Here is an 18,294-nt window from a genome sequence, read left to right as displayed (position 1 = left end):
TTCAGCATTAGGGGTGTTAGATCTTTTCTAAATTTCTTGCAGAACTCAGGAGTGAATACCTAGGCCCTGGCCTTTTGTTTGTTGGTAAGTTTTTAATTACATTTTCAATTTCATTGATTGATATTGGATTATTTAGAATTTTTATATCTCCTTGATTCAGTTTTGTCAATTCATATGCCTTGGAATCTGTCATTTCTTTGTTTTCCATTTTATTACAGTACAGGTTGTCAAATTAGGCATTGACGGTCTTCTGGATTTTCACAGAATTCATTGTGATCTCACCCCTGTCATTCCTAATTACATGAATTTGAGTCTTTGTTTTCATGTTATGATAAGGTTGGCTAAGGGTTTATCAATTTTATTTAATAGTTCAAAGAACCAACTCTTCCATTCTTTGATTCTTTGTAATGCTTTCTTAGTCTCAACTTCATTAATTTCTGCTCTTAAAATTTCTTCCATTGTATGAGCTATGGGTTTGGTTTGTTCTTTTTCTACAAGTTTGAGGTTAAACATTAAATTGTTTGAGTTCAATCTGTTTCCCTCTTAGGACTGCTTTCATTGTGTCCTGTAAGTTCTGATATATTGTATCAACGTTACCATTTAACTGTAGATATCTAATTTCTTAATTTCCTCTGTTACTCACTGGCTGTTAAGGAGGGTGTTAATTTCCATGTGTTTATGTACTTTTTGTAGTTCCTATTGCAGTTGATTTCCACTTTTATTGTACTATGGTCCTTGTCTCTTTTTTCATCATTCTTGTCTTGAAGTTCACATTATCTGCAAATACAATAGTTACCCTGAAATATTGCTTTCTATCCTTTCACTAGCAGTCCATGAATTTATTTTGAGTTAAATATGTTTCTTGTATGTAGCATATTGTTGAATCCTGCTTATTTTTTTAAATATGGAATGCTTCACAAATTTTCATGTCACCCTTGCATAGGGGCCATGCTAATCTTCTCTGTACCATTCCAATTTTAGTACATGTGCTGCTGAAGTGAGCAGGAATCTTGCTTCTCGATCCATTCTGCCCATTTGTTTTGTTGAACTGAGACCCCTTAAGACACTTATAACTGATATATATATTGGTTTATCCTTCTCACATTATCTTCCTGTTATTGATTCCCTTGCTTTCTAATTGCTTCCCCTGCCTCATGGCTTCTTTCTATTGGTGTACTTGGAATTGTAGTCTTAAGTATTTCTTTCTAAATTACCCTTCAGAGCAGTTTGGAGAGCTGGTTTGGTGGTCATGGATTTCTTCATTTGTTCTTTGTCATGTAAGTATCTTATTTCTCCACTGATTTTGAAAGACAGTTTTGTGGGGCACATTAAGCTTGGTTGACGGTTTCTTTTATGATTTGAAATACTCACTCCAAAATCTCCTTTCTTTGCGGATTTATATTGAGAAGTCTGCTATGATTGTGATGATGTTTTCTGTAGGTAAATTCTTTTCTTTAATGATTTTAATATTATTTTATGCTGAGATTATGTTTGATTTCTTTTTCAGGGCATTATAGTTTTCTCTGTATACATCTTTTACTTCTTTCATGAGATTAATTCCTAAGTATTTCATTTTTTTTTTTTTGGATGCTAGTGCGAAGGGTGTGGCTCTTCTTATTTCTCACTCCATAATTTTGTTGTTAGTGTATAGAAATGCCATTGATTTTTGAGCATTTATTTTGTATCCAGCTACACTGCTGAATTTATTGCTTATATCTAGGAGTATTTGAATGGAGTTTTGGGGGTCTTCTATGTAGAGTATCATGTCATCTGCCAATAATGATAACTTAACTTCCTATTTTCCTATGTTTACCCCTTTTATTTCTCTGTCTTGTCTAATTATTCTGGCTAGTATTTCCAGTACTATATTAAATAGGAGCAGTAATAAGGACATCCTTATCTTGTGCCTGATTTTAAGGTAAAGGCTTTCAGTTTTTCTTCATTTAATATGACACTGCTGTTGGTTTGTCATAGATGGCCTTTATCATATTGAGGTAAAGACCACCTATTCCAATTTTCTGTAAAGTTCTTATTATAAATGAGTGTTGGACCTTATCAAAAGCTTTTTATGCATCTATAGAAATGGTCATGTGATTCTTACTTTTGGCTTTATTGATATGGTGGCTTACATTTATTGATTTATGTATGTTGACCCATCCCTGAATGCCTGGGATGAATCCCACTTGGTGGTGAAAAGACATCCCTTGTTCATGGGCAGGGAGAATAAATATTGTGAAAATGGCCATTCTCCCAAAACTATTATACAGATTCAATTCAATCCCAATGAAAATACCATCAACACACCTCATAGACCTAGAGAAATCATTCCTAAAATTCATCTGGAACCAGAAGAGACCTAGAATAGCAAAGGCAATTCTAAGCAGCAAAAGCAAGGCAGGAGGCATCACAATCCCTGACTTGAAATTACACTACAAAGGTAATGTAATAAAATCAACATGGTACTGGAAGCAAAACAGATCTGAAGATCAACGCACTAGACTAGAAGATACAACCACAACTACAAACACACTCAACCACCTTATATTTGATAAAGGAGCCAAACATGTTAACTGGAAGAATGACAGTCTCTTTAATAAATGGTGCTGGAAAAACTGGCTCTCCACATGCTGAAAACTAAGATGAGACTCAAGCCTATCACCATGTACTAAACTAAAATCTAATTGGATCAAAGATCTGAATATTAAAACAGAAAAACTAAATCTGTTGGAAGACAAATTAGGTAAAACTCCTGAAGACATAAAGGTAGGTAGAGAATTCACGAACAGGAATCAAACCACATGGGAAACAGTTCCCAGAATCAGTAACTAGGATCACATCTTATTAAAAAGTTTCTGCACGTCAAAAGAAATCTCCAGCACAGTGAAAAGAAAACCCATAAACTGGGAAAAAATCTTAAGTCAACTGTCCCTCAGACAAAGGACTTCTGTCTAAAACATATAAAGAATTTTAAAAAAATCAGACCCCCGAAATTCAAGGACCCAATCCAAAATGGGCATCTGAGATGAATACACAGTTCTCAGAGGAAGAATTACAAATGGAAAATAAATATATGAAAAAATGTTCATCATCGTTAGTCATTAGAGAAATGAAAATTAAAATCACACTGAGATTCCATCTCACTACAGAAAGAATGGCCAGGATCAAGAAAACTACCAACAACAAATGCTGGAGAGGCTGTGGGGAAAAAGGAACTCTCCTGCACTGTTGGTGGGAGTGTAGACTGGTGCAACCACTGTGGAGGTCAGTCTGAAGATTCCTCAAAAAGCTGGGATTGGAGGTCCCATTCGACCCAGCTATTCCACTCCTGGGCATATTCCCAGAACAACTGAAAACATCATATCACTGTGATATATGTGCACCTATGTTTATAACATCATAATTTGTAATCACCAGATCTTGGAAACAACCTAAGTGTCCATCATCTGAAGAATGGATAAAAAAGTTTGTGGTATTTTTATACACTGGAGTACTACTCAGCTATAAAGAATGATCACATTGAGATATTTACTAATAAATGGGCGCAACTTGAGACCATACTCATAAGTGAAATAAATCAAACTCACATATATAAATACCATATAGTCTCCCTAGTGTAAGAAATAGTAAGAGTGCATAAGAGTTTATATTAATCATAATTCCCCATTACATTGTTTTGAAGCCTTTTAATGATCTCATTCATTAGTTGTAATGGGTTTGTCCTGGTTTTTTTTTACTTTATTATCTGTCATGTTATAAACAGCTAATTTGAGGGAAAGAAATCAATATAATAACCAGTGCTGATTTAATATCATCTTTCTCTGAAGTCTTACCATACTCTTGTTCTTCTGTTTCCATTGGCTCTATGATGTTTTACTTATTGGATTGTATTATATGTGAAAGTATAAACAAATTTTCTATGGAAAATGAGATAATATAGTAGCCATTGTTTGTTTTGTGTTATTTGGTTATAAATGTCCTGTAATACTCTCATTCTCTTGAATGTTTTTATACTATTATGCTATGTTTGATACTATTTTATATGAAGTTATACTAAACTGTTTCAAAGAAAGAGACATTGTGGTAGTTACTGTTAATTACGTGTTGTCTTCTGGTGACATACTTGTCACTTACATTTTTCTGTTCTGATTTGCTTTGTTATGTCTTGTTTTGTCTTAATCTCTTTAAAATTAAAAAAAAGCAAAAAAATTTTCTTTTATGCTGAATTCCTGGGATCTTGATTATTATATGCCTTGGTATATTCTGGTCAAGGTTATTTGAGTCCTACATGTTTCAATTGTTTGTGTGATAGATTCTTTATCCATATTTGTGAAGTTTTCTGCCATTATTTCTCTGAAGAAGTGTTTTATGGCACCTGGTCTATCTCTGGCTTGCTCACTGACTCCAACAAAACTTACCTTATTCTTTTTGCTTCATCTTGCAGCTTTTGGATTTTATATTCCCTTGCTATTTTTAGGATATATTTCTTTTTATTGTCACTACCCACAATCCTGTCTTCTAGATCTGATATTGTATCCTCACCTTGATTCCACTGTTGTTTAAATTTTCAATGGCAATTTAACCTCCTGGATTTCTGTTTGGATCTGTTTCATGGATTTTATGTCCTTTTATGTTGAGCATCCATGGTTTCCATCATTTTCCTAAGTTATTCTATTATCTGTGTGTACTCTAATGCTTTTAATTTTTATCTTTTCCTACCTGAGAGATTATTTTTTCTACAGCCTCATCCATTTGTTTTTTTGTTTTAACTGTGTGGCTTCTAATTTCCTCTATCTAATTGTGCTCTGCAGTCACCCTGCATGTGCTGGAGGTCTGGGGTTACAATTTGCTTCAGTGTCTTGCCATTTTCTATTTTCTACTTTATTTGTTTATTTTGCTTTCTGTGTAGATGCTTATAGTTTCTTATGGTAGATAGTTTTATCACTAGTAGCAAGGAGTTCCTAGTAAATATCTATTCTTCAGCAATGTCTTCTAACAAAAGTATTTTTTAAAATGTAGCAGCTACAGAAATTTACAAGTTATTGGGGCTGGGGATTTAGCTCAGTGGCATAAGCACCTGCCTTGCAAGCAGGCAGTTGTGGGTTCGATCCCCAGTACCGATAAAAAGGAAAAAGACAAAAAAATAAATTTACAAGTTATTAACACAGATTAAACAGGCACATTGACAAATGCATAGAACTACTTTTAAACCAGAGTGCACTCTTAGAAGTATTGTTCAAGTTGAGCTATAATAATCCACTATAGTTATAGATTCAGAACCATAAAGAAACTACTCAAAATGTTTTATAGCAATGACCAATTTGTGTAGAGCTCTCTTTTAATAATGTAACAGCAGTAAGAGTTAGAAAGATAAGGTGAAAGAAAAACCGTTTTACACAGTAAAGAACTAGGATTAGACTAATGGTTTGTCTTAATTTAGGACTATAGTTGTTAAAGTAAATTTTTCCTCTGATACCTGTTGACCTATATTACATTTCTATATGTTATGGCTTTTATTTAGTTGTCCCTCACCAATGCCTCATACACTCATATGTGGTGTTTTTCAGCAGTGGATGAATTATTGGTATGAGCATGCAATATTGGATTAGTCCACTGATGAGTTTAATGTAGTTCTGGGTGTGGTTGAACAGTTTTACTAAAGGTAGAAGATAAATCCTGAGTGGCTCAAAACGTTGATAGAAATGCAGCCAACAAAGATAAAGCTCAGGAGGTTTCAGAAGTTAACAAGTCGAGACCATTAGTTGGTTTCCAAACCATGTGTGCTATGCTTTGCCAGAAAATTTGTCTGAATTTGCTCATGTCTAGAGATTTTGCCTGATACTGAGATTAAAGGTGCCAAACTAATTAATCTGGCAGAAGAAATTTCAAGGCAGTCTAATAATGTTGATGTGGTGGCATGGCTATTGTGTGTGTTAGAGACTTTTAGTCAATTATATCTTGAAAATCAACAGCAAACAGCCCAGAAAAATGATTGAAAAAATTTTGAATTTGGTCTGAAAGAATGTGCCAGAACTGTTATGAGCTGCAAAGACAAAACAGAGAACTTGTTTACTGAAAATATTAGCAGTAAAAAGCCAAAAAATTTGGAACTATGCAATAAAAAGATGGCCTATGAACATCACTATAACCTGTGGGACTAATCCCTTTGCTACCTCAAAATTGCAAATGTTGGTGACAGGGTTATAGCTCAGCGGCACAAGTGCCTGCCTGGCAAGTGCAAGGTCTTGAGTTTGATTCCTGATACCTAAATTATTTCAAACGTGAAAGACTACTTTGAGAAAAAGCCCTGGGCACCATGTTCCAGAATGGCATGGCCTAGAAAATTTATTCCTCAGGATTGTGTTCATAGTACTCAGCCATCCAGTCACTCAACACCTGTAGCTGAGAGCAAAGGAAGCCTGACTACTGCTCTAGCTTGCAGCAGACCTGAGCATCATCTGCATGGTGCTGGCTTCAGGCACATGCAAAATGCAAGAGTTATGGGGTCAGCAAGGCTTCTACAAGGCATTCACATGATGAAGAGAGACAATGTGCCCCTCAGAGGGCTGTAAGTCATATTTCAGCTTCATAAGCTAAAAAGACAGTGGAGACTCCAGAAGTTTGGAGCAGAGAAAGTGTGTGTGTGTGTGTGTGTGTGTGTGCACCCTGACCTTTCTCCCACACCTAGCTCTCCACCGAAAAGATAGGCACCATGTTGAGTGCCAAAGATGTAACGAGCTCTCTTCTAAATTCTTATTCTGAGGCAGTTCAAAAGGACATAAAAGAACAGCAAATGGTGATAGAGAAACAGCTTGGTGTGTGGTTTAATAGAAAGAAGATAGAAAAGCATAGAGAGGGGCAAGAAGATGCCAGGGAATAGCCTGGGAATGCAAGATAGTTATACTACTAGTTTTTCTTATTTCATTAAAAAGAGAGATTTGTACTAATATCATTTGAAGACTTTTCTATGCACATAATTTGTACACTGATTAACAACTTTAAAGATAAAAATACTCATTGTATTAAGTATCATTATTTTCCTATTTTGTTATGAAGTTTTGTTTTACTTTTTTTCTATAAAATGAAAATAAATAAAAAGTAGGAGCTTACATATAACTATTTAGAGCAGAAAACATGAAAAAACACATTTGCCTCAGGTTACTGCAAATTTCTTGCTATTCTGCCAGGCTTCCCATCAATAGTGGATTCCATCAGTTCTTTGTATTTTGCAGCCCTAATTTTCCCAAGGCTTATCTCTGTTTTACTTTCAGTTTACTTTGTTTATTCAGTTTGTTTGGGCCTTTTTTTTTGTCCCTTTATTTTTGGTCTCAATAAAAATGTGTGATGTGTGGGTTGGTTATAAAGATTTGCATACTTGTCAAAACTCAAAAAAACTTTTACAGCATGCTTTGTTCTATACAAACTATATGTTGATAAAACTGACAGAAATATTATAATCAGCAGACTGTAAAAATTCATAGAAAATAGAAAGGAGTCCACTAGATGTCAAGCCAAATACCCTGCTTTTCTAATATAAGGGAAAAGAAGGATCTTCGAAATTCCATGAAGGTAACTTTAGTATAGATCCACTGATAACTCTGAAATAAATTGTGGCACAGGTGAATTTAATGATGTGAATAATCTGCAGGTATCCACATGGCTTCTCAAAGTGTGTATGTGTGTGCATATAATTTATATGGTATGAGAATAGTAAATTAGATACACACCATAAACCAATAATTTACAAATTTTAGTGCACACTGCAATCATCTGAGGAACCTTTGCAGCGTACTGATGCCTACCTCCCACCAGCAGACATTCTAATTTACTGGAATGGGATGCAGCTTAAGCACTAGGCTTTTGTTTAAGTTGCTCAAGCGATTTGTTAAAACTAAGAGCCATGGCAACAGACCAAGAACCTTCCATTTCAACTAAGCATTAAACAAAAACTGGTAGAATAACATTAGGCAAGATGAATGTTTATGCTATACGGTGCCATGTGAACATTTGGATTTATCTGAAATTCTATCTGAATTCAGATAATTGTATGTATAGGTATGTTGATTGACAGTATTTGGGTCCAGGCTCCATGAAACAGATCATAAACAATTATACCAATTATCTTCAAAGTATGCCAAAGACAGTTGAGCCTACAGCTCCTGCTTCAGCATCCATCAGAACAGCTCAGATTCAATCCCTTTTGCTTGTGGTATGGGTAAAAATTGTATGTTCCTTTCTTAACCACCCCATAGACTACAACTAGAAACCACTAAAATAGACTCAGAAATAGATGCTTTCACATTAAAACTGCAAATACAAATAATGCAGAAATAACACAAAATCAGAGTCAGATGGTACCTGTAAATGATAGCAGAATCAAGAGTCTACATAGTTTGAAACAATGCCCAAAACAACATAAAATGTAACAATAAATAAAGAGTTGCATTATGATAGGGGACTAAATTGTAATCCCCATCCACTCTTAAATTTGTATATTGAAGGCCTAATCCCCAGTACCTCGGAATGTAACCATATTTGGGAATAAGCCTTGAAATACTGATGGTAGGTACTAATGCAGCATGGATGCCATCCTTAAAAGAGGAAATTTAGACATAAACATGCACATATACAGACCGAGGGTGGCAATTGCAGGACATGAGAAAGCAGTTACCTGCAAGCCAAAGGGATATGGCAGGCCTCAGAACATACTAACACTATTGACACCCTGATCTTGGATTGTTAGTCTAAAGAGAAAATCAATTTTTGTTTTCATGTCACCTAGTTTTGGTCTTTTTTTACAATAGCCCCAAGAGAATATACACCTCATGTTTAGGTTCAAAAGTATGCAATGGATATTTATAGGTGGTACGCAAATATAGTTAAATGGTTGCTACTGGCAGACATGGGATTTTAACCAAGTCCACCTGTAATATGAATTTTTATCAGTCAGATTTCTTACCTGAAAATAAATGAAGATTATCTTGGCTGATTTAAGTGACATAAAAATGTATTTAAAAAAACATCGGGTAAGTCACAGAATCACCAGAAAATCTAGGTTTATAAAATAACCAGGAAAAAAAGGGGATTTTGCAAGAGCTACAGCCACAAGCAAAAGCACATTGCAATGTTACTTCATTGATGTGTACAATTTTTTTTTATGTTTTTAGGAAACAGCTATAAATTTTTAGTTTTTAGAAACAGAAAAACCACACCCCAAGCTTTGTCTCTATAATAGGGACACTGCTGCTCTCACATGAATGTTGATCATCACTAATCACAGTGACAGCATAGTCATCCAGTTTGTCTAGCACCCCACCAAAGACCCCACTGCTCTTGCTAGGAGGACTGCAGAAATCATGGCCAGTGTTTAGTGTTTTGAGCTTATGATATGAGAGGCAGGATCACAGAGACAGAATGTTCATGAAGGTCCCCTACCATATACAAGGTCATGCATTTAATGCCTATGGCTCAAATATTAGAGAAAAGAGTCTCATCTTTTTTCTTGTTTTAATTTTAAAGACAAACAAGTAAATATAATACTAGAATACAGTTTCAAAATAGGGTAGTAGAAATAACAAAAATTAATGCATTGTGTATTGGTATATTCATAGTACTTGTTCAGAGTAGGCATGAAATATTATCCAAACAATAGGGGCTGGGGATTTAGCTCAGCGGCATAAGCGCCTGCCTTGAAGCAGGCAGTCCTGAGTTTGATTCCCGGTACCAGTAAAAAGGAAAAAAGACCAAAAAAAGTAAGATATATAAAAAAAAAAGAAATAATATCCAAACAATATCAGCACAAAACTTTTTCTTCAATGAACTAAGAGAAACTAGCTGCATAACTATCTTAACTATCTTGAGTGTCTGTGTGTATATACATGTATATATTTTTTTTCTTTTCCCTTTCTTCCTTTCCCCTTTCTCCCATCACAGCTTTTCTTTTCTTTCGAAGAGATTGAACTCTGGAGCTCATGCATGCTAGGCAAGTGGTCTAATGCTAATGCTCAGATATATCGCAAGCCCTTTTTTACATTATATTTTGAGACAGGGTCTCACTAAGTTGCCCAGGTTGGTCTCAAATTTGCCACTCTCCTGCCTCAGCTTCTTTAATACCTGAGATTAAAATCTAGTCCTAGATTCATTTCTTATATCTACTATATGAAAGGGCAATATAAAACAAAAGAACATATAGACGAGATAGGCAGTGACTTGTAAATTGTTCTGACAACTAGGAAAAGAAAATATATAGAGAAGCCGCTAGAGCTGTTTTCAAATATCTTTAGGGCTATCACAAACAGGAAATATTCTATTTGTTCTGTGCACCTACAGAGGACACAACTAGGACCAAGACCTAGGCAAACAGACTTTGGATTTAAACAGAGGAATGCCTCTAAAGATACAAATGGTTCAGTACAAAGGCTTGCTGCACTGATAAGGACGTAGGGAGAAAACTTCTTGTTACAGAGGATCCTACTTTGGGTTGGTGAGTAACATGATCTCAAAGTCTATTCTCAAGGCTCTTTCCAAACAAAACTTCCTTCTGATTCTTCATAGAGCTCTCATAATGCCTACCACTTACTTTTTGCTCCAGAAATACACAGAAAAAAGTATACTCTAAGAAGGGGCATCTTTGAGACAGTAAGCCATGGCCCAAGAATTCCACCCTTAGATACCAGGCAGAGTTCCTGTGACAGTCACAGTTAGAAGAATGAATCCTTCGTGCCCAGGCTGATGACACTTTAAGGCAGTCCCCAGCATGCAGATGAATTGATTGGCCTTCCTCCACAACAGTGGCACAGGGCCTGAACATGGTAGCTTTAGCCAGTTTAGGAGACCATGACGGCCAGTATCCTTTTACTTGAGGAACTGTTTACTTGAGGAACTGCCTCTTTGAAGAGAATCTTTGCATAAAAAGAGGAAGTTGGGTGCTTAAATTTGTTTCAAGTTTAGTGGGTCAGTTTGGAAGGGCAGAGAACATTATGCTAAGAATACCATTGTCTAACATTAAGATGGTCCCCAGGCCTTGCCCCCACAATTCTGGAGCAATGGGACCATCACAGTAGATGAAGGAAGGCAAACAAGAGCTGGAGCCAAAGAAGAATGGGAGAAGGGAAGAAGGAAGAATGGGAGGGAAAGAAGAATAAGGAGAGGGGAAGAGGAGAGTGCAAAGGGAATATGAAAGAAAGACACTTTCTGAAACACAGAACAGAGACAGCAGTACGACAACAGAAGCAGGCTAGTCTCCATCTGCAGGGGAGAAGTAATGAAACAGTTAAAGCTTTAGTGGTTCAGCAAGAGTTTTGCTGTGGTGGTCTGCTGGGACACCAAGAGCCTTTCACCTATAGGAATCACCACAGTAGCTGGACTAGGTCAGAAGAAAATGGCAGACACTACGAGACTTGTAGGAGCCATTCTCAAGCAATATGCCTTGATCATTTCCAGAGCACTGTAGAAAAAAATTGATGAGGACCAGGGTCCCTCAATAAATGGATGTTACCTAAGCCCTACAACATTTTCACCATTTAAAACATCTTTATTCTCAGGCATCATATGCTTCAGCAAAGATTCTATACTTATAAGACAAAAAGCTTACAAGGCTGTCCATCCCCAGGAAACAAATCATACAAAGTACACAGTCAAAGGCCCTCAGGAAAAAGAGAAGGAAGCAGAAAGTTGCTGTCTATTTTAGCATCTTAGCAGCATACTGCTAAGTGATCTTTCTCCCCAGTCAGTCTAAAGACAGAGAACCGTAAGTACAAGGTTTATGGAGTGGCCAAGAGAGAGTGTGGTGTCACCATGGTATCAGGCCACAGGAGGCAAAGCTGACTGAATGGTGGTCCAGCGTAGCTAATGATGTTGCTAGGAAACTCACATCCGCCACAGTCTACCTACTCTGCTTTTTGTGCATCATTTACTCACCACAAATGACATGGCAGCATCACCCATAAGGTTGGCAGGAAGCCCATCATAAGTCAGATCAGAAAAGTCCCTGCAACCCAAGCAGGAGGCAGACTGGTGCTGCTTTCCACACACTGCTCATACAACTAGCTGACTCTCAAGGGAACTTACACACCCCCTTGTGACACCCACCACCCAAGCTGCATGCCAGAGCTGCTGTTGGGCGTGCTATGCTCCGCCTGAGGCAGACTGTGCCCTTGACAAAATAGGAGTCATCCAAATGGTTGCAGTGAAAGCCTGGTTGAAAGCAAAGGAACAGACAGTCACGAGTAAAATCTCATCAGGAAACTGGAAACCGTGGGGTGAAACTGCAAGAGGCTGAAGGTAGTAGAAAATGTAGCCTGAGAGTGATTTATGTGTACCTGTAGTACTTATCGGGCAGACAATTTCTACAAGATGTTAGCTTGGTCACTGGGGATTAGAGATAAATCAGAAACAGTGTGGGCCATCAGTGACTTCACAGTAGATTAGTAGAGGGAGATCTATAAATACCTAGCTAGAAAAATAATTTGCAATACTGAAGCAGAGAGATCAACCAAAAGCTGTGAGGAGACCAAGGAGGAAAACCCATTCATAGGCCAGGAGTGACCATGGGCCTCTTCACTGCTCATTACCTACAGAAAGCTATGCAAGCTGCACAGTTTATAAGTCCACAGTCAGGGCAGAGTAGGAGGAATGGGTCCCTGTGTGAAAGAAGACAGTGACATCAGCAGTAGATCTTGAGCAATGAGGAGACCAAACTGAGAAGACCCAAGGATGTGAATTGGCTCCAGCTGAAACAGTGCTGTCAACCAGATATAACATGAGCTACAAATGCCAGCCACATACATACAGGACAATTCTCTAGTTGTCACGTTAATGAAAAGAGTAAAAATAATGAAATTAATAGCATTTTTAATCTATCAAAAATGTCATTTTAATATGCATTAAACATAAAATATATTTTTGCTTGAGATATGTTACATCATTTCCTTTATCATATTTCGTCTTTTAAGGAGGAGCAGCCATACTTCAAGAAGCTAGTGACCACTGTGTTACAGAGCACAGATTGAGACAACAGTGGTGGAACCAAAGAAGAAATGGAAAAGGTCACACTCTAAGAGCACCTATCAGTGTCTAGACTCTATGATAATTGTGGCAGCACAGAAAACAATCAGGTAATGCTAATATGTCTCATAAGCCAGGTGTGGTAGCACATGCCTGTAATCCCAGCATTTGGGAAGCTGAGGCAGAGAATTGCTGTTGAGTTTGAGGCCAACTTAAGCTATATAGTGAGTTCAAGGCCAATGTGAATTACACAGTAAGACCCTGTCTCAAAAAAAATAATAATTACATCTCATAAAGGTAATAACAACTGCCACTTGTCAAGTCCTTACTTTGCACTACCATTTTCCTTGCACTGTTATGACACTGAATTCTTACAGAGATACTGCAAAGTGGATATTGTGATCATCTCCATTTTATAGATGGAAAACTGAGACTGATATATGAAATAGCCTTTCCAGGATTATAAAGAGGAACAGGTTGAATTCATGCTGGTCTGAGTCCTACGGCAGTACTCTCAGTCACCCACCACATTCACCACATTCAGTCAGCTTTGCCTCCTGTGGCCTGATACCATGGAGTTGATCACTGCTCCTGCATACTGCGCAGTCTACTAACGTGCATCTGCCTCATTAGACTATGAGCTTCCCAAGACAGGACTGTGTCTTCGTCATCTCTGAATCTCCTCCAACAGACACAGTGACCAGTGCTCACGTGTGAGTGAATCAGTGATCATTCTTAGTTTCATTTGTTCGTTCATCTAACTACTTATTGACCTAGTCTGATCCCTAAACTCACCCATGTGGCTGGATGCTGAATGATTTCAAATATAGTTTACTAAATACTGATGTCACTACCAAAATTTGATCCATCCTGAAAAGAAAATAATAAATGTCACCATTCAAGAATTTTTTTTAAATGACGTTATTGTATGATCATAAAGGAAGTAGTGAGCCTTAAGCACACAAATTCATTTGAGAAGTGTGGAAGAGATATTGTGAGAGGCTAATTCCGCTAATAAAGCAGAAAGAGAAGATCTCTGATGGAAGTAAGGGCAGAGATATGACCAAAAACAATGAGTGTTGAGTGATACCTGCAACATTTCAAGACTCTTAATGGCAGCAGCCTTAACTTGTGTATATCAAAAACAGTGGAAGTTGGATTATCATTAAAATCAAAATAGGATGAAATCACTGAGTTGGAGTATGTGCATAAGTAAAGAGAATGAAGGTGTAGGATGCTCAACATTATCTACAAGTAGCAATAAGAAAGTGAAGCCAGAAAAGATTAGGGGGGACCGGTGTATGAGGTAGAGATGGAAGAGTATCAGATGTTATTAGACATCCCACAAAGGAAAAACAAAACACAAAATGAATCATGAGTCTTAGTAATATGGAAATTATTGTTTACCTTGATCACAATACTTACAGTAGAATGGTAGGGGAGAAAGTCTTTTGGGGGCAAGTTCAAAGTGGGAGGGGCAAATTGTAATTAGAGAATACTTTACTGTAGGCTAAAGAAGAATATGATATATTAGCAGGCCTAGGACAAAATATTTGACATATACAATTTAAAGGAAGAGAAGCTTCTTTTAGTTCATGGTTTCAGAGGATTGTCAGCTGTCTCTGAAGTAGAAATATCATGACAGAAGGGTATGGCAGGAGAATTTGCTCACTTCATGGTGGTGGGGGAAGAATGTTTGGGGAAGAGTGCTGGAGAGAAGGCTTAGGGACCAGATGCAGTCCCCAAGGACACACCTCTGTGACTCACTTCCTTGAACTAGGGCCCACCTCCACCACTCAACTCTGAGCTCACTAGTCTATGATTAGTGCTCTCATAATCTGTCACCTCTGCAGAAGTCACTTAATTCAGTTGACAACTTTAACCCAGATATCGCTCCAGTGAAGATTCTTACAGCACTCCAGAGAAGAGGTGACTATCAAGATGAATTGGAATTGCTAAGTGTGGTGGCACAAACCTGTAATCCTAGCACTTGGGAAGTTGAGGCAAAAGAATCATGTGAGTCTGAGGCCAGTCTGGGCCACACAGTGAGTCCAGGCCAGCCTGAACTACCGAACAAGACCCTGTCTCCAAAAAACCCAAATAAACAAAAACAAAAATGTTTAACTGGCACAAATTATAAACATGATGTAGGGTAGCAGGAGAAGAAATCATGTTAAAACTGTTTAAGGGATGGGAGCATTTTTAGCTAATCCTTGTCATTATAGAAGCACTCATCCTTTTTAGTAAAAATGACCAAGATAGAGGAATAAAAGTACAATAGGTACTTATGATTTCTATCACATGTTTGAAGCCTAGATAATAATATATACTCTACTACTTTGATGATAAGGATGAGAATGAGGATGATGATGATAATGACAATAATCACTAACAATACGACCGGAAATATAGCTCAGTGACATAAGCACCTGCCTGGCAAGCACAAGGTCCTGAGTTCGATCCCTGGCACCAAAAAAAATTTCTTAAATCACTAACAATGACACCCGCCATTAAACTGATTGCTATGCTATACGTCGAGCTCTGTGCTAAGCATTGTATAGCATTCTGTCTTTGATACAACCACATGAGCCAGGTACTACTGTGTCTCCAGCTGGCAAGTAAGAAATCAGTGACAGAAGACTGACTTTTCCAGTGGTGAAGTTAGGATCTGAGCCAATTGATTTCCAGATTCTTTTTGAGAATTGGGGTTGAGAGATGCTGGCACCAGTAAATGAAATAAGTCTTACTCTCCATATACTCCATACTAAGTTCCTATCCAGGTAGGCAGATACACATAGTGGTAGTTTTGTTTTGTTTTGTTTTGTTTTACCCTTACTGGTGTGATTGAACCCATGGCCTTTATGCTGAGCTATATACCCAGTCATTTTATTTTATTTTATTTTATTTTATTGTATTTTTATATTGAGACAAGGTCTCACAAAGTTACTACATTACCCAGGCTAGGCTATCACTTGTCATCCTTGTACCTCTGTGCTGGGATTATAGGCATATCTATATTTCCCTTAACTTGCTTAGACAGCAAGCACAAAATGGATAGCTCAGACTCTCAATTATTCCAGGATTTCTCCTTCACATCCAATTCAGACATTCTGAAGTTGGTAGAATATGTACTCTCTACTTCATACATGTAGTTACATTTTGTGGCTAGTTCCCATAACTTCCTGGGACTCAAAAATGTTCATCAAAGCTACAGCTGACATCAATTCACTAGAATACATTTTGAGAGGAAAAACTTTTTTGAGAGGAAAAACTTAAGTGTTTTAGTAGAACTAGGTCACAGTGAAAAATGTCTATTTCCTGGCTAAGCCATTACCAATATAAATGACTTGCAATCTCCATCTCATATGGCAGAGTTAAAGAGCAGTACATTTTCTCATGACTACCACCAGTATCTGCAAATGGGGGAACACGGCAGGCAGCCCAGGCAGTGAGTGCCTGGCTCAACAGAGGCCAGGATATGCATACTACAGGCATGGATACTACAAACTTATGTCTTGAGCTGAAGGAGTGCCTTTCACCAGACCTCCTCCTCCTGCAAACAACTCAAACATCCAGGTCAGAGTTGGAAAGGAAGAGAAATAGATGTGATAAGTAAGATCTTGAGTTCCAGATCTGATCGCCCAACAGCTATCAAAGCAAACGACCATTAGCTCTTCTCAGAATGTTTGAAAATCTCCTGCCACCTTCAGAGAAGTTAAAGGGATCACTGCCGGGCTGCAGACAACATCCTAGTATACGCTGACTATCCCGGTGTGTGGGAAAGAATGCTACATTTTGCACTGAAGAGTGCAGTTTGGATATTTCCTCTGCTGCTTACTAGCTGTACACTTTTGGATAAGTATTTTACCTCTCAGATGTTTATTAGCAAAGTGGAAGTGAAAATAGTACTGCCACCTCGGGGCAATATAAGGATCAAATGACATGCCATATAAGATGTTTTATATACCAGAAAGCTGTACAATGTAAACTATCCTACAGGAGTCTTACAGTTAGCTTGCTGTATGATGCTTGCTTGCTATATAAATCTACAGGCAAAGATATTCCTATACCAAACTGTGATCCTAACTTTCTGCTGTCAAAATCATATGAAGACATTAAAACTAGGCCCTTCTAGCTCAAATGTTAGCACTCAAGCCATCTCACACATTTTAGAAAATGTCCAGAGAAATACTTATTATTTATTAGACATCTCATTGATGGATTTCAGCAGGCCATCTGCTCCCACACAGAAGCTTCAGGCAGATTCAGGATTATAATTCCCATTCTACCAAGAGGCCATTCAGCGCAGAATTTAGGAAGGTGGAAAGGTAAACTGTGTTACTGATAACAGTAATACTGGTATTGTTATTTTAAATTATCAAATATAAATGGTGGAGTAGAGCACATAAGTACACTATTATCGCCAGGAGCTAAGGTTCTCATAAGAAAAAGAGAGACAGACAGAACAATATAAATCCAAGAAGTTCAGTAAAAATACTGAAACTTTACAATTAAATTGGAAATCTCAAAATGAACTCATGATTTCTTTTTCTCTTTCAAGTGTGGACATATTTTGTAGCTCTCTTTCCTGAAAAGTCTAGAAGTAGTTACCACTTGGGTAGCAAAACACTTCGACTAGATTTCTAAGTAACCTATCCAAGTAGTAGGAGGCAACATTTCCTGGAGAAATGGCAGATTCTGCACTCAAGAACTAAAATGTACAAGACAGCCAGAGGATATTTTGCCCGGCTACAAATCAAATTCACCTTTGAAGACTACCAAGGTCAAGGTCAGATCAAAAAGATGCGAGAGTCAACATGCAGCTCCCACCAGCCAAAAATGGGGCAACTAGAGCACCACAAACATCTACTATGATCTACTGAAGAAAAATATATTTTAAAATCCGCAAGTTTTACTGTGCATTCATAATATTACTATGATTGATCACTACTGAAATTTGCTAAGACAGTACAATGAATATTCGCAAAAAGGATAAGAATTCACAAAAAGAATAAGCATTTCTTTTGCTTCTTCTAAACAAACCACATCCAGGTAAGCAATCAGTTGATGAAGGCAGTTCTTGAAGGGATATTGCTACTAATAAAGACAGAATTTTTTAAGTCATTATTCAGTAATTCAAATATTAGACCTAGGGAATAATTACTAATTAACAATAAAATCATTAGAAGAAAAGTTGGTTGGAAACTTTATAATGACAGGGTCAGATTGACATCAACCAGAATCCACTGAAGAAAGTATGCATCGCTTCTTAGTGATGACAATCAGGTATTT

The 18,294-nt window shown here is 37.4% G+C and overlaps 1 non-coding gene across 1 annotated transcript; it reads right to left on the bottom strand.

Moving 5' to 3' along the window:
* Window positions 1-898: 898 nt before the first annotated feature.
* Window positions 899-1,005, bottom strand: LOC111755415 (U6 spliceosomal RNA). The gene has a single exon (XR_002789967.1). It is a non-coding gene; the product is annotated as a U6 spliceosomal RNA (small nuclear RNA).
* Window positions 1,006-18,294: the final 17,289 nt, after the last annotated feature.

Source organism: Cavia porcellus, unplaced genomic scaffold, assembly GCF_034190915.1.
Source record: "Cavia porcellus strain 051 isolate PalLab524CR breed Dunkin Hartley unplaced genomic scaffold, mCavPor4.1 scaffold_3, whole genome shotgun sequence".
Classification (NCBI taxonomy): domain Eukaryota; kingdom Metazoa; phylum Chordata; class Mammalia; order Rodentia; family Caviidae; genus Cavia; species Cavia porcellus.
The sequence above is the reverse complement of the archived record's forward strand: the minus strand, read 5'-3'. Positions and strand labels throughout refer to the sequence as shown.